At 40.6% G+C, this 6,000-nt stretch overlaps 1 protein-coding gene across 1 annotated transcript in view; it reads left to right on the top strand.

Moving 5' to 3' along the window:
* The first annotated feature begins 1,757 nt into the window (after positions 1–1,757).
* Positions 1,758–6,000, top strand: part of baz2bb (bromodomain adjacent to zinc finger domain, 2Bb) — a 70,252-nt gene continuing 66,009 nt past the window's right edge. The window contains exon 1 of the mRNA XM_083777179.1: positions 1,758–2,236. The gene's annotated coding sequence lies outside the window, so the exon portion shown is untranslated. The remainder of the gene's footprint in view (positions 2,237–6,000) is intronic.

The following is a 6,000-nucleotide window of genomic DNA, read 5'->3' as shown; positions in this document are numbered from 1 at the left end:
CCAGGGCACACTTTTCATAGCCTAAAAATCTCGGGGCACACCTAGATATACGGTTTGTGTACACTGTATATATACCGGTGTGTATATATAGTAAATATATATAGTAAATATATATATTATATATAATATATATAATATATATATATATAAATATATATACATATAGAATATTAGTGGTCCATGACATGAAAATGTTTGAGAACCACTGCTGTAAAACAACATTGGACAATGATGTTTGACAGTCAGCAATATTGTTGCTTATTCTAGATTTATTTTCTGACTTGATCTGGCCTGTTAACATTTTCATAGACCTGGTTGCTTGTTTCCCTCTCAGTCAATGTGGCAACCCTGGTCAATGCCGTGTTGACTGTTCTGTATGATGATTTAGCTTAGCACACAACAGCTAGGAGGATGCAGCAGGCTGATGCCGTCATGTTTAACAGTATTTTGCGCAATTTATGTCCCCGAATTTATGGATATGGACTTATGGCTCCATCGCTGCCTCTTCCTTTAGTAGAAGTAGAAATTTAACGTGTTGCTGACTGTTTACGGTACCTCCCTCTCACACGCGCGCGCACACACACACACACACACAGCTGACGTCCTCTCCCTCCGACGTCAGCTGTTCATTTATCTCCTTATTCATACACGCTTTGAGCTGAGAGAAGCTATAAAGCGCCTTTTAAATATGACAATGCTGTATATATATCAGCTGCACAGTTCAGGCAAGTGTCTGTGGCATATGTAACTTTAACAAAATAGTTTTGACAGCTTAAATCCGCGCAGCAGTGTTGTGTGTGTGTGGGACACGGGGTAGTGTGTGTGTGTGTGTGTGTGTGCGTGCAATCAGAAGTACTGGCAGTAGCGAAATAACAAACGCGATCTGTCTAATCGTAGTAGTTAGGTACAAACCAAGTAGTTTCTAAGAACAATGTTAATGTAACTAAGACATTCGCTGAGCGACCTATATTTTAAATGCAGAGATTTAGAAGGAATAAGCGAAATGGTGAGGCGACTATAGGTAAGGTTTCTCTGCGGAGAGGGAGAGCCATAGGGGAGATCACATTACAGCAGCCAAAGAGGGAGGGGGGGGGGGGCTGAGAGCTAGTGACGGGTGTGGCTTGGTTGAGTTTTCATTGGCTAGTGGCCACAGGGCACATCTTTTCATTGGCTAGTGACACACTTTTGCGCCACGTGACAACTTCTCCAATATAGAATAGATGATTCTCATGCAAAGTTTACAGTACCTTGTACCATTATATAGCTACAATATATGTATAAAAAGCTACCCACATCAGTGCATCTCTGTGCAGTTATGTGGATGTGTGTTGATGGGTGTAATCATTTGAACACAGCATGGGATACAAGATCTTGGCTTAGCCTGTTCCTGATTGTCTGCCTGTTAGTTCAAATAAAATAAAATTAGGAACAGACAGCTGTCTAGAACGAATAACACCGTTCTTTGACAGCCTACCCATATCATCCAGTTAATTGAAGGTCTCCCCCCCCCCCCACACACACAGACTTATATTACATGTTCTCAAACATGTCCATGCCAAAGACCCCCTGTATTTGGCTGCAGACCCCCATTTGAAAATATTTTGCCAGGGACCTAATAATAGAAGATTTGACAAGATTAGATGTTACTCTTCCATATTTAGCTGGGGACCCCCTGGAACACCCTCAATGACCCCTGGGGGCTACTTTGAGAAAAGCACACAAAAAATGAGTGCAAGGTGCAAGTGCAACCAAACAGTTAACTACCCAAAAACCAATAAAATTGTTATATAATAAATACTATACATTATACAATACAATATTAGATAGTAAATGTTACACAACAATAAGAAAAAGCATAAAAATACTTGACCAGAATCCGTTCTGCTAGATCAAATAGTTTCTGTTCTACCTCAGCTGTCATGACTAACTTTGTGCACTTGCTGACATGTTCAATGTCCCATTCACTGCTTGTGGACAAAAGTTTGCCTTGTAGAAGCTCTGGCTGACGTCACTTGAGTTTCTTGAAGTGAAGCTGAGCAGTCCTTGAGAGAGAGGAGTCTCAATCCGCTGTTCCACATTCAGTCCCACTCTCTCACCCCGACTTAATTACTGACCAATTCTCTCTGTTCATCTGCTGCCACCGCACTCAAACAAAGCACACTTGGGAAGTAAATGAACACCGAACATTTTCCAATTCACACCTGCCAGGAATACGTTGGTCGTCGTCGACAGCACGGTGAGTTTATTTGCCGCGTGTTTTAATCCGGGGGGAAGTTTGCTTTCTGTGTGATTTCAGAACGTGCAGTTTTGTCATTTCACTGATTCTACGCTGTGGATTGGCTAACAGCTAAAGAAGCTAACGTGAGGTCGCTAGCTGGCTGTAGCATCCTCTGTCTGTCTTCGACACTTGCTACACTGCCTGTCTATCCAGTGAGCTCAGCAGGTTGATGTACTACAAAAGTTGCCTTTAAATGTAGCACGGCTGTGAATGTCGTCATGGTACTTTACTTGCTGTTACTTTGTAGTCGCAGTGTTAAAAGCTAACTAAAGGTGACGAGAGAGAGATAAATGTGCTGTGTGCTCTCTCTCTCTCTGTCACTTTGAGTTGAGCAACTAGACACCGACCCCGGTGAACGCAAGCAGCGCTGTCCGTTCATTCTCTTCAGTACATTGTAGCGCCGTTCCTGTCATTGTGTGGAATGTGGATCCTGATCCACTTCACAACGGGTAGCAAGACTTGTTGTCACTTGTCAGCCTTTCTCAAAAATAATTTAATTTGGCGTGGGTTATTTAATATCAAGTTGACTGAGCTGTGCTTCCTTTGCCAAAGAAAAAGAGAAGAAAGAAAGTCAAAAGTGGTGAATGAGACTGACTGCCGAGGAGTTTGCGGACATTTGTTTAATGGCATGAAATGAAACAATGCAATAATTACATCTAACACTAGTGTTTGTAATTAGTATAATAATTTATTTCTGGATGATTTAACCTGGCTGTCATTAAGGATTAGTTTCGCATATCAGACGGACGATCCGCCCCGGTCGAGTCGAGGTTCTCCTTCTGTTTTATCTTTGTGTTGCTTACTTAGGAGAGCGCAGCTAATGCTGCAGCTGCGGTCTGGTTGAAATTTACCCTTGGCTTTGTGTTTATGACAATATCCTCCATTTTTCCTGCTCTTCTATAGCTAAACAACAAGCCACTCGCCATATTGGGGCACCCGTACAATATTATAACATCTATATGTATATGGTACTTTATATAATAAAGTTTATGAAACTTTAGGGAGGAAGACATGGAAGAGAGATGACCTTGCTTCGGTGTTGAAATTGTGAAAACAGTCTACTTTACTTTCTGTCATACTGTTGAAGCTAACTTGTCACTGCAGTCATGTGACAGGTTGAAGTGTCTGACAGTTTATTTGATATTTGATTATTTTTTTCTCAGGGCTGACTGATTTTGTATTATTATTTTAACAATAGAGACGTTTTTGTCAATCTATTCTAGGGTACAAGGCAGCATTGTTAACTTCCCAGTGAAGTAGGACTAGGAGCACTGGAGCACTGTGAGTGATTAGGAAAAAAATAATAATGATATGGCTGTTTAGTGGCAAAGTTGTGACACTTATCCCTGGCTGTCATGATTTCTCCTTCCTGATTCTGTGGACATTGTCTGGAGTTCATACAACAACAGTAGGCTGTATAAAAACGGCTTTGTACTAGACTAGACTAGTCTGTCACCCGCTTGATCATTTGCTGTTCACAACAAGACATACACACGTGTATGCAATGCATAGCATACATTTATAGCATTTCATAGTTTGTTTAATTGTAGTCAAACAGAAAGATGAGCTACTGTTAACATTGAGAGCAAGAATAATAGCACACATTTTCTATGTTGAATTACTTAAAACTATATTCTATGTAATCTAGTATTTGACGAGTCCTTTTTTCCCAAGAAATGTTATACCAGGTTTGTCTGGTTCCCAAAGCAGTGCACCTCAGTTTTGATCCTCATACAGTATTTTTGATCCTCATACAGTATTTTATGTGCACAGTAATTTCTGAACAAGAAAGCCTATGTATTCCTTGCTGCTGGTACAGGATTCTTTGTTTTTCAATAGTCTTGGATTTTAATGATCAATTAATTGATAATAACAAGCGGAAGCTACTAGTGTAGACTGTACACAGTCTGTCAAATGGCAGTAAACATTATTCCTGTTAAGGTCCATCATTTAAATGGCTTCAGTAGCCAAGGAAGCCAGATAAATCAGATTACAGCCTTGATGTGATATGCATGCACCCAGTTACTGCCAATGAATCAACCAATAACCAGATACACAGCTAGAAGGTCACTAAATTTGTCTCATATTTATTCAGAGCCCATGTCCTTGGAAACTGCTGCAGGCCCAGTGAACAATATTGCAGAGCGACAAATCACATGCTTCTAATGTGAGTTTTAAACACATAGAAAACATCCCTCAGCAACATGGCATTTGAATGTTTATAAAATTGCAGGGATTGTTCTTCAAGGATGGAAAGTCTCAGCTATAGCTCAAGGTTGCTAAATTGCTTGAAACAGCACTTTTAAATGTTAGCAGCCCCAGCGGTGTGATAAATACACTTTTCAGCTCAATAATTATTTTCATATTCATCCACTTTGTTACAGACCTTTTCTTACAAGAAGCCTAATAAACCATCGTTAAGTACTTAGTATTTGATGATAGTAGTATTGGATGCATAGTTAATACATACATTTACATTGTTAAATATAATTTCACCTGACCATGAGATACGACTGGCAGTGACTTGTGATAAGCAGGACAAGATGTGGTATAATATGCATTACTTATGATTGTGTTTAGGATATAGAAGCCACAGAGGCCAATAGCCTCTCAGGCCTTGCTCAGGTTACCTTTGTCAAGAATGACTGTGAGGAAAACTCTACTAGTATTTTGTTTTATGTGCTTTTTCATATCATAGTAGGGAATGGATGTGATGGTGATGTGGGATGTGAATGTGATCTAATCATTTGGATTTGGAATATTCATATTGCATGCTGCTCTGGTCTTTTTTCCATCTATTGACTTCCAGGCTTACAGCAGCCAGGCGCTACATTGGCCTGTTTCTTAGTGGGTTCAGCAGGCCCTGTGTCGTGGACAAGGATGAACAACTGGGCCCATCACTAATTGCGGCAACCATTTTGATGGAGGACTGATAATAATTGTGTATTTTTGCCTGTTTCTCTGTTCATCCTTCCAATTCCTACCCTTTTCCACAAGCTTGCACTCATTAATCAAAGACGCTGAACTCCTGCTGAGGGCTGAGCAGGTCCATCAGAGTGGCAGCCAGTTTGCTGTAAAGAACAGTGCAGAGGCTCTTGACACATGAGCATAAATAAATCTAAGGTCTTCGTATGCAAACCCTGGAGGTTAATACTGTATAATTCAGTGTCCCCTCTTTGTCTTATATGATTGATGTTTTTAAACATTTAAAGCTGGATGGGAGTCCCTTTTGTAGGTCAGGGTTGACACTTTGTGATTGGGTGAGCATGGGGGAGAGGTATTAGGGGAGGTGGATTATTAGGAATATGTCAGGGAGATTACTCTTTTTCACTCATCTTCCACTCAGTCTATTTTCCTCTCCTCCTAGTGAAGCTTGTCATAAAGCTTTAGCTGAACGAGGGATGTTTCAGTGATTGAAGTGTTCCCCTCTGTGTTAATGGGGCTGATGTTTGCAATGTCAATGGTTGGGCTTATTTGTCCGTCTGTTTTGTATTTTTGTGCACCCTGAGCTGGAACTGCTGGCTTGTCACAAGTTAAACTGCAGGGATGCTGGCGACAGTGAGGAGACAGGGATTTGTTGAATAGACTATATTCATAATTCAGGGCCAGCTGGTGCAGGAGCAGCAGAGACATTCAGTGGCTATTATAAACCATTCCACTCACACACCAAGATTGTGCCTCAGCAGCCTCCTTTTATTTATTGATCTTTCTGCATTTAAAAT

The sequence above is a fragment of the Protomyctophum parallelum genome, assembly GCF_964188405.1.
Source record: "Protomyctophum parallelum genome assembly, chromosome: 11".
NCBI lineage: Eukaryota > Metazoa > Chordata > Actinopteri > Myctophiformes > Myctophidae > Protomyctophum > Protomyctophum parallelum.
The sequence above is the reverse complement of the archived record's forward strand: the minus strand, read 5'-3'. Positions and strand labels throughout refer to the sequence as shown.